At 47.1% G+C, this 15848-nt stretch overlaps 1 protein-coding gene across 5 annotated transcripts in view; it reads left to right on the forward strand.

The window, feature by feature from the left end:
* Positions 1–2867: 2867 nt before the first annotated feature.
* PIK3R6 (phosphoinositide-3-kinase regulatory subunit 6) overlaps positions 2868–15848 on the forward strand; it is a 67763-nt gene continuing 54782 nt past the window's right edge. For all 5 annotated transcript variants that reach the window (XM_032280304.1, XM_032280308.1, XM_032280310.1 and 2 more), the window contains exon 1: positions 2868–3041. The gene's annotated coding sequence lies outside the window, so the exon portion shown is untranslated. The remainder of the gene's footprint in view (positions 3042–15848) is intronic.

The following is a 15848-nucleotide window of genomic DNA, read 5'->3' on the forward strand; positions in this document are numbered from 1 at the left end:
GGGGTCTCCTGTCCAAAGCAAGTAATTCTTGCCTGACTCCAACACAGTGGTCCTACAGAGCTCCCCAGTGCTGGTACCCAGCCCTTCTCATCCACAGCTTTGTCCACAGTTGCAAGAAGATTTAATTTTTGTTTAAAGCTCACAGCTGCTTTGTAATGGATTGGAAAATGGATGAGGATGGAACCGAAGCAATGGTTAGTCTGCAAAGAAGATAAGGAACTTTGTAACCCCAAGGTGAGTTATATGGACAGACTTACAAACACACTGGCTGAGATAGAAGAACCTGAGGAGAGGCCACTGCAGTTGTGCCCAGAAGGGCCACCAGGAGTGGGGACCCTCACTTGGCAGAGGAGGGTGGCGGAGGGAGGAGAAGGAGGAGTGGCAATAGATGATGGGCCTTTTTCTTCTGTATCTTGGGCATTGATCACTCTGGGGTGGCTTTGCCTCCATTAGCTGACCAGGTCATCTGGGAACTAGTACAATGAAGGCGGGGAACCCTAATTTTCACAGTTCTGATGCCGACAGATCATTTGCCTTTTTGGCAGGGGGAGAGGGGGCTGCTTTGGGGAGACTGGTATACATGAGAAACCTGGTAAGAGCATAGCCTGGAAAACCCAGATTAAACAAATCATAAGAACATGGTCTGGAGAGGAAAGACTCGACTGGGGTTGGCCAATCGGGGCAGTGCTGCCTTGCCTGGGGAATGGCAGGGGCAGTGCACTGGGGGCCCTGGGGGAACTTGGTCCTTCCTATTGTTACCTCCTCCTCCTGCTCTCTTTAGTAGTTGTGTGCACTCGAAAATGAAAGCACCCTAGCTCCTCTTTGCAAGGGACAACTCTGGGGCTCTCTATGGTCACCAAGCTGCCCCCTCCGTGGCTACCACAGCCAATGCAGTTGCAGAGACAGCAGCTGATGATAAGAGAGCAAAGCAGCCACAAGCAGTGACATCGGCTTGTGATTTCCGATTCAGTTAAGCCAAGGCTGATAAGGAGAGGGGCTGCCCAGCGTGGCCACACTGCCTGGCTGCTGCTGAGTCTGGAACCTGCAGGGGTTCTTGAGTTCTTGGTCTTTTATCCTGTCCTGGGCTTGTTCATTTCCTTCATTCAGTCACCCATTTGCTTTATAAATAAGCCAAACATTCTCTTGACACCCTCTCACTCTGTGATGGATGGAATAATGAGCAACACCCTAGTCCCTGCTCTTTCAGAACTCATTGAAGGAGGGAGGTGGAACAAGGCAGACATGTGACCTGAGAATGCTCATATGAAGATGCAAGATAGAATGTGACTTCAGTCACATGAAAGGGACAGAAAAGCAGCAGCTATGGGAGGAAGGCACAGCCATAGAGTAAATAATTTACATTTCTGGACTTTTTTCCAAATTGCTTCCTCTACAAAATGAGAGGTCAGCTTAGCCCCTACAAAAAAAGACCAGCGACTTCACAGCCCCAAAGCTCTATGGGCTGAGCTAAGTGACAGAAACCAAACTCCAACAGGCTTAATCCAAAAAAGGAATGGAATGGATTGGATCATATACAATGAACAGTCCAAGGGTAGATTCAGCACCAATATTTCAGGTATAGCTGGATCCAGCGTTTAAACCATGCTGTTAGCAATCTGTCGCTTTCTAGAGCCCTTTACCCATCAGGCCCAACAGGGTGACCGCATAGAATCTGTGAGTTTTTCAAGGCTCTAGAAATGTGTCAGAGACTCTCCCAAATAGGGTTCAGCTTCAAAATGTGAAAAGAAAAAGAAATAAAGAAAGAAAGAAGAAAGAAAATAAATGACAAAGTAGCAAACGTGTCACCATGTAGTTGATCCACTTCCCCCAGCAGCTCTACTATCCCTGCCCAGCACTGCTCTCTCCTAATTGCTAAGGACAGCGGATGCTTTTTCATTCTCTTCATCTGTGTCCTCGCTATAGTCATTAACATCATTGGCCATTGTCTCCTCCTTGGCATTCTGTCTTCTGCCAGCCTCCCTGGCACTCCACTTTCCTCCTGCCTCTTAGCCTTGTTTCTTGTTCTTCTCAGATAAATAACGAGTGACAAGAGGTGAGCCAGGAGAAGGGTTGGGAAGAGATTCCCACAGCCTGGATCCTTAAGAGACCTTGGTACTTCTGGGAGGGGCTGGAGGGAGGGGATAAAGCATGATGTTGGAGATTAGGGAGGGACCAGATCAAGGAGGGTCTGGCAAGTCACACTAAGGAGTTTGGCCATTCTCTTTAAAGTAATAAGGAGCCATTGAAGGTTATAGCAGGAGTGTAACATAAACAGATTTGTGCTTCACTCTTAGAGATCTTTGGCTGTGGGGTGAAGGCAGGATTAGAAGGAGACCTCCGGCTATTGTAGTGTTTCAGGAGGAAGACCATGGTAGTCAGATGAAGAAGTGACAGCCATAGGGATGGAAGAAAGTGGAGAATTCATGAGATATTGACAGGGCTTGGTGCAGTTGAGATGTAACAGGCGAGGGAGAGGGAGGTGTTAGGATGACACGGAGGTTGCTGATTCTGAGGCGAGAAACAGAGAAGTGGGCTTAGATGGGGGAATGATGAGCTTGGTTTGTACCTGTGGAGATGGAGGTGCTTGAGGGAAATCTGGCTGGCCATGTCCAAGGGTGGGGGATGGTTGGTGAGTCTGAAGCTCGACAGAGAGCTCAGGGCTCTCTGCATCAGTCCCTCCCCAGTCAACACCAGAGGGAGTCTCTTGGCAGGTGAGACCCCTAAAACCGGTCACATACGATTAGAATAAAGGACCTCCAGTGACTGTGGGTGACCACAGATGCTTCTTTAGAAAGCAATCTCACAGCAGGATGCATTCTGGGAGGAGCTCTGAGGGCCACAAGGAAGGGGAAGGAAGAGGAGGGGACAGAGCTGTGAGACTCTGAGCTTTTCTCTGCAGATCTGAAGAGCGCAGTCAAGACCGCAGACACCCGTGGAGGCTCTCCCAAGACACCTGGTTCTCTGGGACTCGGGGCCTCGCACAGGACCGCAGGGAGTTGGCTGAAGGACTCGGGTAGCCCAAGAGCTGCCAACAAACCAAGGTAGGTGCTGGCTCTGATGGAGGTCTCCAGGGAGGCATATCTGAGTAGAGCAGATGGAAGGGTGGAAAGGAGGGAGCTGGAACGGGAACCCCTGAAGGGACCGAAACACCCCTGGCTCTTATTTACCCAAGTTCAGGGCTGCCAGGGCCAGCCTTTCTGAGAAGGGCTACCTCAGACACTGCTGGATAACTCTGCCAAGTTAAGATCGTTTCAGCCCATTTTCACAGTATGAAAGGACATGGGACCCTGGGAGAAGGGCTCTCCTTTCTTCTGGAATCCTGTACATGCCATTAATAATAGGACTAATTATTCATGCCTGGTGCTGCGGACTACACCCATTTTCCCATTTGATTCTCACCAGCATTTAGAGGTTGACTGGATAAGGGTTTTAGTGCCATTTTATAGGAGAGAAGACTGAGGCTTAAGGAGATGAAGCAACTTGCCAAAGCTTGCAGAGTGGGTTAGCAAGGAGCAGGACTCAATAGGAAATGTCTGGGTCCCAGTCTGTGCCGTTTCTGGGACATCATCTGTCCATCACTCTCCTGGGGAATTTGGTGAAAGTCATGCTGGTCTAGCCGATTTTCTCTCTGTGCACAAATCGGGGATCTTCTATGTGCCAGAGTCTGACCGAGGCCTGGTCTCTGTCCTGAAGGAGCTGACTGCTGCCTGCCATGAGGGTCCGGACACAGCTGCAAGTGACCAACCCAGAAAGTAACACGTGCCAGGGTCCTCAGTGAGCTGGGCGGTGTGAGGTACACGCAAGATGGGAGAGAGACTGCCAGGTGTGGGCTCAAGGAGGGTTCCGTGGAAGGTGGCGCCTGGCTGAGGCTCAAGGGAGGACCTGGTGTGCAGAGAGGAGACAAGAGGCACCCCAGCGGTGGGAAGTAAAGTGTGCAAACCCCCACAGGCAGGAAAGCAGGTGCAAAAGTCAGGTGTAGCGGAAAGTACAGCTAGAGGCGATGTGTGGCTGCTACCAGGGGGTGTACAGAGCACTCACAGGCGTGGACCTGTTCCATTTATTCATTTAGCTCTAAGTGGTTTTCAAATATCATCTCATTTAGTCTCATGACAAGCCTATGAGGTAGACATTGTTGTCAGGTTCCCTTTAAGGGACACAGAGGTTTTAAGCAGCAGCCCAAGTTGCCCTATGGACAGAGAGGATTGGAATGCCATCTGCCTGGCCGCTGTGCCCCGCTGCCTCTCACTAGAACTGCTGCTGGCTCCTACACTGTCTCCACGAGAGTGCCTCCACTGACCTGGTGGCTGCAGATGCCGGGGGCTGCAGTCGTTGCCATCTGGTCCCTTGCATTCAGGCCCCATCAGATCCCACCAGGCTTCCATGCCCTGGGAACAATGCTCCCCCAGCCCCACCCCACTGGCTCTTTCATGCCCAGGTGTTTCCTTCCAGCCAGAAGCAGACGCAGCTGAGGAAATTAGCCTGTCCCTGTCCATGGAGGCCAGCCCAGACAGCAGGATCCTCACCTCCCAGCCCCTCAGGAATCTGAAAAGTGGACCTCGTGGGAGCGAGGGCTAAGGATTGAGGGGGACCCCTCAGGACCCAGAGCTCTGTCCTCTCCCTTACTCCCTCACTGTGAGTTCACCACACGCTCTGATCTGAGAAAAGGCCCACAGCTGTGCTGTCTGGCAAGCTGAGCTGCCCCTGAAACCCTGAGGGCATGAGGCAGCTCTGGCGGGAAAAGAGGGGAGGCAACAGAAGCAGGAGACTCAGGCTCTGCAGGTCCCCTCTCTCTGTGCCACAGGAGCGGGTGGAGGACAGGAGGCAGGGCTGAGTGTGGCCCTGGGAAGCTCTGCGTCTTTTCTGCCCAGGCTAGTCCTGCAGGTGTGGTATAGGGAGGTCTGGGTGGTAGGTTCTTCTGTCTGAACAGCTTGTCCCAGGAGCAAGCAATGGGGGGACAGGGGGACAGGGTGCCAGAGGACTATTAGATCTGGATTCTTCATGACAGAAACACTGACCCTGAGCCAGGCTTCCTCAGATCCTCCTCCATGTCCTCTTACTTCAATCTTCTCTAGCCAGGAAATCGCCCCCACTGTATCTCACACTAATGACAGGGAGCAGCACCTGTGAACAGTTGGCCCCATTCGATTCTTTCTGCCATGTCCATAGAACACTTCTATGGTTCTGTGGTCGGTCCTTGGACTTGTCGTACCCCAAGGCAGTGATGAGCTGTGTGTGTGCACCTGGCCTGAGACTTGTTCATTGCAGATCTTCTGTGTTTAAGGAAGAATGCTCTCTGAATCCCAATTCACTCATCCCTTTGTTCGTTCATTCATTCTTTGTCTCTGATCTCATTCCTCTGTCAAGAATTGTGAAGGACCTGAGTTATAAGTTAGAAGGATCTGTTAGTTGTAAGTTAACTTATAACTAACAAGTTAGCCTACCACAGTTTCATGGTCACCAGCAGAAGATATGAGACTCCAGAGGCAGAGACAAATAACTCTGTCACTCACAGCACAACTAGCATCATGAGTGTCATGTTTATAGGTTCCCCTTGCCCCCCAAGTCCCAGGGGCACAGCAAGGAGGCCAATCCAAGTGGACTCTGTGCATGGCACCACATGAACCCTGAGCCTAGGAAACCCTAAGTTTCATGACGAGCTGCAAACAACCTGCCCAACTTTTACCCTGAAAGCACACATGTTCTCTATTGCATTGACAGCAAATAAATCCGCTTTTTGTCCTAGAAGGGACAGTATCTTCCAAAGCTATTTGCTACACAAAGATATTTGAAAAGATGATGTAGAAGACTTCTCACCAGGCATGCACAAACAGAAATTATGGGGAATTGTCTCCCAACATCTTCCTGGTGTCCCCCACTCATTACACCCCAACCATGCTGTCCCTTAAAAACACTGGGCACCCTCGCAACTCAAGACTTTGCTATTCTCTTTGCTTACGGCAGTCTTCCTGTGATACCACATGGCTTGCTGCCGGGGCCTCTTTCAGGTTCCTACTCAAATGGCACCTCCTCAGGAGATCTCCCTCATCATCCTTTTAAAAACCACACACAAGGCCGGGCACAGTGGCTCATGCCTGTAATCGCAGCAATTTGGGAGGCTGAGGTGGGCAGATCACAAGATCAGGAGATCAAGACCATCCTGGATAACACAGTGAAACCCTGTCTCTACGAAAAATACAAAATATTAGCTGGGCATGGTGGCACACGCCTGTAGTCCCAGCTACTCAGGAGGCTGAGGCAGGAGAATTGCTTGAACCCAGGAGGCAGAGGTTTCCGTGACCCGAAACTGAGCCACTGCACTCCAGTCTGGGTAACAGAGTGAGACTCTGTCTCAAAAACAAAACAAAACACACACAAACACACACACAGACACTCTTTGGGGTTTGGAGGCAATAGGGAGATGCTGGTCAAAGGGTATGAAGTTTCTATTAGAAGGAATAAGGTTTCTGAGATCCACTGCACAGCAGAGTGACTATAGTTAATTATGGTGTATTTTTCACAATTGCTAAGAGAGTAAATATTTCAAATGTTTTCACCACGAAAATGATAGGTATTCAATGGATATGTTAATTAGCCTTATTTCATCACTCCACATTATATATGTCTATCATAATATCACTTTGTCCCCATAAATATATGCAATTATAATTTATGAATTCATATTAAAATTTACAAGTTTAAATTTAAATCAATATTTAAATATCTACATAGCCATATATCTATATCCATATACTGCACACCCCTCCCCAACTCTAGAACCCCTCCCTCCTCTTCCCAACTTTATTCTCATAGCACTTATCTTCATCTAATATACAGTTTAATTATTTGGTTGATTTTCTGTCCCCTACATACCCATTAGAGTGCAAACTTTCTAAGAGCAGGCATTTTGTCTATTTTATCTTATTGCCACATCCCCAGGACCTGGAACAGTGTCTGACACATACTTGCTCAGGAAGCAGGTGTGGTGGCCCACACCTGTAATTCCAGAACTTTGGGAGGTCTAGGCAGGCGGATCACAAGGTCAAGAGATTGAGACCATCCTAGCCAACATGGTGAAACCCCATCTCTATTAAAACTACAAAAATAAGCTGGGCATGCTACTTGGGAGGCTGAGGCAGGAGAACCACTTGAACCTGGGAGGCGGAGGTTGCAGTGAGTCGAGCTCATGCCACTGCATTCTAGCCTGGCGACAGAGCAAGATTCTGTCTCAAAAAAAAAAAAAGTTTGGTCAGGAACTATGGAATAAGTGAAACAATGAGTGAGTGCTGGGGGAAGTGTGAGAGGTCACAGCAGGGGGGACCACAGGGCATCTCCCACGTTGTTGGGATTTGTCCCTCGGCCACTTTCCTGCTGCCTATTTTGGCTGCCAGGAGTCTTGCTGACTGTGGGCAGAGGCTGGTACATTGCTCTCTTGTAATGATGTATTCTTGCTCTACGGGGTGGGGGGGTAGAGAGGAAATTCAAGATGAGCCCTAACATGCTACTTGATTGGTCAGTACCTTGCACATGGCCCTTGAGGCAAAAAAGCAACAAACATTGAAGCCTCAGCTATCCATGACAGGGCCTGAAACAGCTCGGCCACCCACAGGTGACAGAGGGAGCTGCAAGGTCAGTGTGGCACAATGTCCTTGTCACCACTGTGTCTGTCTTCACATTTCCTATGGGACTGCTGTCTTCTTTGCAGTATTCTGAGCATCAAACTAATCTCTGTTTCCTGTGTCATTCATTGTGGCAACCATGCCCAGCAGACTTGTTTCTGCCCTCTAGCCCAACAGTAGCTTTGAGACAGTGACCCTGTCTTGTATTCATATTAGCACCTGGCATTCATGCATTCAAGCATATTTATCAAGGGCCTTCCATGTGGTATAAACAGTGTCAGGTAATGGGGACTCAACAGTGAGCAAAGTGGAGCTCCTGGCCATGGGGAGCTTACGTTTTCGTGGAGGCAGCCAGATGATAAACAAACGCAATAGCATAGTCCCCTTACCTGTAGGGGACACACTCTGAGACCCCCTGGGGATGCCTAAGGCCTCCACTAGTACTGAACCTGACTGCTGTCAATCAGAACACATTTCTGCTGAGGTCTTGCACCCACAAATTTAATTGCTCTTTCCATCTTAATGAAGCACTTATCATATACTGTGGCCATAACTTTGCCGTTTCAGATGACCCAGAAAAACTAGCCAACGTTTCTTTCACAATTTCATGGCTAGAAAATTTGCCCTTACCATAGATCTTAGCAACTTCAGCATACGATTTTTTTCTTTCCTTGTTAAGATGAGAACTTTCACCTTTTCACTGAAAGGACGCACTTTACAGCTTCTCGTTGGCATATCTGAATTGCCAGCATCACTTCTCTTGCAACTTGGGGCCACTGGTAAGTAAAATAAGGGTAACTTGGGCTCAAGCACTGGGATACTGCTACAGTTGATTTGACAACCATGATGGCTAGCAAGTGGCTTATAGTTGGATAGCCTGCATCATGTACACCAGTTGAACAAAGGGATGATTCACATTCCTGGTGGGACACAGCAGAATGGTGAGAGACTTCATCATGCTACTCAGAACAGTATGCAATTTAAAATTTAGGAATCGTTTATTTCTAGAATTTTTCATTTAATATTTTTGGTTGACCTTGAGCAACTGAAATTACAGAAAGCAAAACTGCAGATAAGGGAGGATTACTACTGTGTAAGGCATTAGGTACTAGGAAGAAGTACAGAAATGTGCTGTGTTTGTTGAAAGACTTCTATGGGCACTGTGTGGCAACCCTAATGCCCAGCCCACTTCAGACATCCTGCAGTTAACTTTTCTCTTTGTGCACTACAACATGAACCACAATATAGAAGACGATTGCCAATGTGTCTGCTTTCACGAGCCCAATAGGTAGCATAAATGATGATGTGGACAGGCTGATAGTGCTGGTATGGTGTCCCTGGCACTGCCCCCAGCTTCTGTATTGTGGACTCAGTGGGGACACTGAGGCCCTGGGGAGCACAAGGTCCTTCTACAGGGGAGCTGCATGTCAACGCCAGCTAATTGTTGCCACACAGGATCGTGGGTCTGGTGTTGGTAGATCTTCCAGTTACTTCAATCAAAGCTGGAAATCTAGATTTTTATATGAAATCTGACTTCTAATTGTTAACCACATATTCAAATTTCCAAAAACTGTTGCTTCTTTGGGGGAAGGAAATTGATGAGCCACAGCAGCGGTCCCCAATCTTTTTGGCATCAGGAACCAGTTTCATGGAAGGCAATTTTTCCATGAACAGGGTTTGGGGGTGCGAAGGGGTTTGGCGGATGGGGCTGGAGGTGGGGATGGATTCGCGATGAAACTGCTCCACCTCAGATCATCAGGTATTAGATTCTCTTAAGAAACAGGTATCCTAGATCCCTCACATGCGCATGCACAGTTCACAGTAGAGTCCGCGCTCCTATGACAATCTTATGCGCCTCCTGCCCCCCATAGCTGATCTGATAGGAGGTGGAGCTCAGGCAGTCCTGCCGGCTCACCAGCCACTCACCTCCTGCTGTGCGCCCAGTTCCTAGCAGGCCATGGATCAGTACCGGTCTGCAGCCTGGGGTTTGGGGACCTTTGGGCCAGAGGATAGGTAAGAAGGATGCTAGCTTTTCACTGTATAGCTATCTGTGCCTTTTAGATTTTACCATATGCATGGTTTTTTATGTGAAAAGTGAATTTTAAAAATATACCAGACAGAACACAGTCTCTGAGATTCCCTTATGGTATATGAAACTGTGAAATGGTTAGTCTTCTTAAGCATTGTATTAGGGCACAACCAACAGGATAGAGAGACTGAAGGGACGGGTGGGGGGGAGAAAAAAGGATGTATTAGCAGGGATTGGCTCCCGTGACTGTGGAGACTGAGAAGTCCATAATCTGTGGTCTGTAAGCTGGAGGCCCAGGAAAGCCAGTGGTGTAATTCCAGTGTGAGTCCAAAGGCCTGAGAACCAGGGACGATGATGGTGTCAGTCTGAATCCAAGTTCGAAGGCTGGAGAACCAGGAGCGCTGATTTTGTCCAAGGGCAGGATGGCTGTCCCAGCTCAAGCAGAGACAGCACATTTGCCCTTCATCCTCCCTCTTGTCCTATTCAGGCCCTCGGCAGATGGTGCAATGTTCACCCACATGGCTGAGGGCAGATCTTGACTCTCTCTCTCCATTCAGATGCTCATCTCTCCTGGAACACTCCCCTCCCCCACCACCACCACCACAGATACCTCTAGAAATAATGCTTCACCAGCCATCTGGGCTTCCCTTGGCCTGGTCAAGTTGACATGTAAAATAAACCATCACAAGCATGTTGCATGCTTGGGATGGTGAGGAGGTGACATTGACAATGAGACCTGAATGTTGAGGAGGAGCCAGCTGTGGGGAAAGCTAGAGGAAGGATGCCCCACGCCGGGGCATGCAAAGATCCTGAGGTATGATCAAGTTTGGCAGGACAAGATGCAGCTGGAGAGGTGCGCTGGGGCAAAACCAAGTGAGCTTGTCGGCAGCGTAGAGTTTACTAGATCAAGAAGCCATCCGAGAGCTTGAATCAGAGAATGGGTTTCAGTTCCTAACAGGCCATGGATCAGTACCATGTTCCAGTGATCTTAGGCAAGTACAGCCACCCTGTGGTCACTACAAGGTTACAGATTGGTAGCCCAGCAGCCCCTGGGGCAAGGACTGTGTCTTACTCATTCATCTCTAACCTCTCAGGGCTTATGCAATTTTTGCCCTATGGATTATGTCCTGAAGAGGCTCTTTGATTTATTCAGCAACCTCACACACCCAGACATTGCCAGGAACTGAGGAGACAGCCAGAGGGCCCTCTGGGCAGCCCAAATAGAAGATCCAAGTCTACGGATGGGAGTTCAATGCTCTTTTCATTGGTCAGTTCTCAGGCTTTGTTTTTTCATTTTACGTACAAGACAACTGCATGTGCTTAACTGGCTTCCCAGCCTTCAGCAAATTGGCAGTTGGGTGGAGGTGCAGACACAGCCTAGGCAGGGCTGCAGCCAATACAGAAGGCACCCTTTGAGCAGACAAATTACGGCAAGTTCCTCTTTGGATGAATTGCAAAACTGCACCCTCCCTTCCCTGGTAAATTACAAAATGGTCAGCAGAGCAGTGGGCTGGACTGCAGCTTCTATTCACCTACTAAGTGCAGGGAACAGTCAGCATTGCTGAAATGAGGAATCATACATGAGAAGTGAAACAGGAACAGCCACTGGGTGCAGGATGGGGCTGCCCTCACCTACTGCACCTACTGATAGCTCCTGCCATCATCACCATTTTGTGGCACGGTACATACAATCAGTTTCCATCAAGATTCATTGAGAAAGCAGCCGGGTGCACTGGCTCACGCCTGTAATCCCAGCACTTTAAGAGTGTATCACCTGAGGTCAAGAGTTTGAGACCAGCCTGGCTAACATGGTGAAACCCTGTCTCTATGAAAAATACAAAAATTAGCCTGGTGTGGTGGCGGGTACCTGTAATCCCAGCTACTTGGGAGGCTGAGGCAGGAGAATTGCTTGAACCTGGGAGGTGGAGGTTGCAGTGAGCCGAGATTGTGCCCTTACACTCCAGCCTGGGCAACAAGAGCAAAACTCTGTCTCAAAAAATAAAATAAAACAAGATTAATGCAGAAAACATGCAGAGGCATGGTTTGGTGCTGGAAATGGCAAGCTTTATTTCCTAAAAAATTTGTCTCATCCCTGAAGCAAAGACACATGAGATGTTGATGCATTTTGAGAATGAGCTGCTTCCGTTTCCATTTCCTGCCTACGTGCAAGCTTGTCCCCTGAGGGCTTTCCCCCAACACTGGTGTGGTCAGCAGCCCCAAAGGACAGCAAATAGACCACAAAGGTCCCTATGGGAGAAGCAAGGGAGCAGCACCTGCACAAATATGTAGAAACGCTGAATAAACGTTTAATGAGTGAATGCGTGAGTGAATGAAGGAATGAACAAAGGAATAGAGAGCCTGACAGTTATTGGTAAAGTTTCTTAGAATTTTGCTTTCCATTAAAAATCAGCCCAGAAACACTCTCCATTTGCCACAAAAACTCCTGGGATCTACACTTCTCTTTTAGTCTTTATCTGTAAGAATTTTTTTCTTTCAAGGCTGCCCCATGTTCAAGAGATGATGGTGGCTTGGACCTGGTGGGGTGGTTCAAGTGTAGGTTAGAATGATCATTCTCCACATCCACACAGGTCATAGAGGGGACCTGGGAACCCCAGCCTCCTGCATCCCATCTGGAAGGCTCTTCTTGGCTTCCCTCCACCACTAGATTTGGGGTCAGGACCCGAATCTGCCCCATGCCCACCTGCCTGTCCAGCGCATGCCGTGGCTCTGCTCACACTATCTTGCCATTTTCAGTTCCTCCCCCTTAGACTGGAAATGCCTCAGACTCAGCCAGAGTCTCATTTTCATAAAATAAAATTTCAGGAAGTTCGAGTTTTCGTGTTTGAATTTTCATCATTCGTTCCGATTTTGATGCCTACTTTTATTCATAATAACATGCCAGGGAGCATTTTTAGGCAGAACAGCATGGATGGTTGACATGTTCTTCGCTGTACAGGGGTTTTGGGTACCTGATCTCCATGCCCAGCCTTTTATCTACAGGGTATTGTTCAATAGTCTGACATTCTACCCAGTGCTTCTGGGTGCATGATCTCACAGGAGGTGGCTAAGGCTCAGAGAGGCCAGAAATGGGCCACACAGGCCAATGGTGGGAGAGCTAGACTCAAACCCAATTCTTCTGAGTCCAGTCAGTCATGCCCACCCCACAGGATGGATCAGCCTCTAAGTGCAGCAGTTCCTGGAGCACAGGGTGATTATTTTAATAGTTTTTTTTTTTTTAAGTTTAAACCCACAGCACAATGTTCTTCAATTGACTGGTGGGCTCCCAGATGCTCATGTCATTATTACGTTTCAGAACATAATATGTTAGCATTTTTCTTTTGTGTGTGCCATCTGTTACACCATAAAACATAAAGTCAATTGTACTTAATATTAAGACATCAGAAAATGTAGAAATGTATTAAAAGAAAAATTACCTGTGACCTCACTGTTTATGGGTGGATAATAACACTTTTTTTGTAGTTTAGTCTGTATCCTTAAAAGGTAAGAGACTGACACACCTACATAAGTACAGGTAAAATTGGGGAAATCTGAATAAAATGTATTGACAACAGTATCCTAGGGTTTTTTGTTTTTGTTTTTGAGACTGAGTTTCACTCTTCTTGCCCAGGCTGGAGTGCAGTGGTGTGATCTCGGCTCACTGCAACCTCCGTCTCCCAGATTCAAGTGATTCTCTTGCCTCAGCGTCCCGAGTAGCTGGGATTACAAGCACCTGCCACCAAGCCTGGCTAATTTTTGTATTTTTAGTAGAGAACTGGTTTTACCATGTTAGCCAGGCTGGTCTTGAACACCTGACCTCAGGTGATTCACCTACCTGAGCCTCCCCAAGTGCTGGGATTACATGCGTGAGCCACTTCGCCCAATCAACATCTTGGTTTTGATACAGTAACATTGTTTTGCAAGATGTTATCACTAGGGGGAAACTGGGTAAAGGGCACCTGAGAATTCCCTGTGTTATTTCTTGCCACTGCATGGGAATTTACAGTTATCTCAAAATTAGAAGTTTTACTTAAAAAAGAGATGACTCCTTTTTTCAAACATAACTAACATACTGTTTATTGTCTGCTCCCAAAATTTTTGTAGTGTTCAGATATCTAATTGCCTCTAATGTAACCGACGCAATTAGAATTTTTTGCTATGGTTTGAGCTGGGATCCAAGCAAGGTTGACATATTGCAATTGGTTAATAATGTTTCTTAAGATCCCTTTAAGCTAGAGGTTCACACTCCCCCCTCTGCTAACTTCCCTGTCTCCCTTTACCACCACTGCCTCTATCTTCCTTCTGCTTCACTTTTTTTTTTTTTTTTATTTTGAGATGGATTTTCATTCTTGTTGCCCAGGCTGGAGTGCAGTGGCACAATCTCGGCTCACCACAACCTCCACCTCCCGGGTTCAAGCAATTCTCCTGCCTCAGCCTCCCGAGTAGCTGGGATTACAGGCATGCACCACCGTGCCAGACTAATTTTGTATTTTTAGTAGAGACAGGGTTTCTCCATGTTGGTCAGGCTGGTCTCGAACTCCTGACCTCCGGTGATCCGCCTGCCTTGGCTTCCCAATGTGCTGGGATAACAGGCTTTTAGAATATATAAAACACACACAGGGAAAAAAATTAAATGGTGAAACAAGAGTGGATACTGCAAAGCCAGTCACCTTCCCACTCCTGTACCTCAGGTGTCTTTCCAGCGGCAGCTGTTGTCTTGGGTGTAAATGAGTTGGTTTAATAAAGCTGAGGGCACCATAGAACATACTAAAGCAGTCTTTCAATTTTGGAAAGCCATTACCCTCCTGCCTTTTTTAAGGGAGTAAATTCTAGCATTAGTACAACCTATGAAAGTATATAAGCAGGTAGTAGTGCCAGTTACAAATTAAGGTGTGGGCTGTTCCTTGAACACTTTACTTTTTTATGTTTTAATTACATATAGGAAGACCCGGAGCGGTGGCTCACACCTGTAATCCCAGCATTTTGGGAGGCTGAGGCAGGTGGATTACCTGAGGTCAGGAGTTTGAGACCAGCCTGGGCAACATGGTGAAAACCCATCTCTACTAAAAATACAAAAATTAGCTGTGCGTGGTGGGGGGCACCTGAATCCCAGCTACTCGGGAGGCTGAGGCAAGAGAATTGCTTGAACCCAGGAGGCAGAAGTTGCAGTGAGCAGAGATCATGCCATTGTACTCAGGCCTGAGCAACAGTGTAAAAACTCCATCTTAAAATAATAATGATGATATAATTTACATACAGAAAATGGACTACCATATGTTTTGCTTTATAGTTCTGAGTTTTAACACATGTGTAGATTTATGTAACCATCACCACGATCAGGACCCAGAGCTGTTTCATCACTCCAAAAAGTTCCTCTGAAGTCAGCCCCTCTCCCTACCCTGCCCTCTCATAACACTGACCTATTTTCTGATCCTGTATTTTTTTTTTTTCTAGAATGCCATATAAATGGAAACATACAGCACACAGGCTTTAGAGCCTGGCTGCCTTTACTCAGCATAAAGTCTCTGAGATTCATGCATGTTGCTGCACGTAGTTCTCTTTTAAATGCGGAGTATTCCGCTGTGTGGGTGTATCACAGTTTGCTCAACCATGCAACCACTGAAGGCATTTGGGTTGTTTCCAGTTTGGGGCAATTCTGAATAGAGCTGCTATACATATCCATGAGCAGGTGTTTGTGTGAACATAAGATTTTATTCCTCTAGAGGAAATAGCGAGATGTGGGATTACAGGATCATACTGTAAGTGATGCATAACTTTATGAGAAATTGACAAACTGTTTTCTGGAATGGCTGTGCCATTTTGCATTCTTACCAATAATGTACGAGAATTCCAGTTCCTCCATGTGCTCTGCAGCACTTCCTATCGCCCATTTAAAAATTTTAGTCATTCTAATAGGCATATAGTGATATCTCATGGTTTTCATCTGCCTTTCCCAAACTGCTGATAGCATTGAGCATTTTTTCATGTGTTTATCTGCCATCCACATCTCTTTTGTAGTAAAGTATTTATTTAGATCTTTTGCCCATTTGGGGAGTATTATTTGCTTTCTTACTGTTGAGTTTTGAGAGTTATTTATTTATCTTAGATATGTTGTCAGATGTGATTTGCAAATATTTTCTCTAAGTCTGTACTTTTTTTTTTTTTTCATTTTATTTTTTTATTTTATTTTATTTTTTTTTTTTTTT

This window comes from Sapajus apella, unplaced genomic scaffold, assembly GCF_009761245.1.
Source record: "Sapajus apella isolate SASKATOON/1434 unplaced genomic scaffold, GSC_monkey_1.0 scaffold12, whole genome shotgun sequence".
Classification (NCBI taxonomy): Eukaryota; Metazoa; Chordata; class Mammalia; order Primates; family Cebidae; genus Sapajus; species Sapajus apella.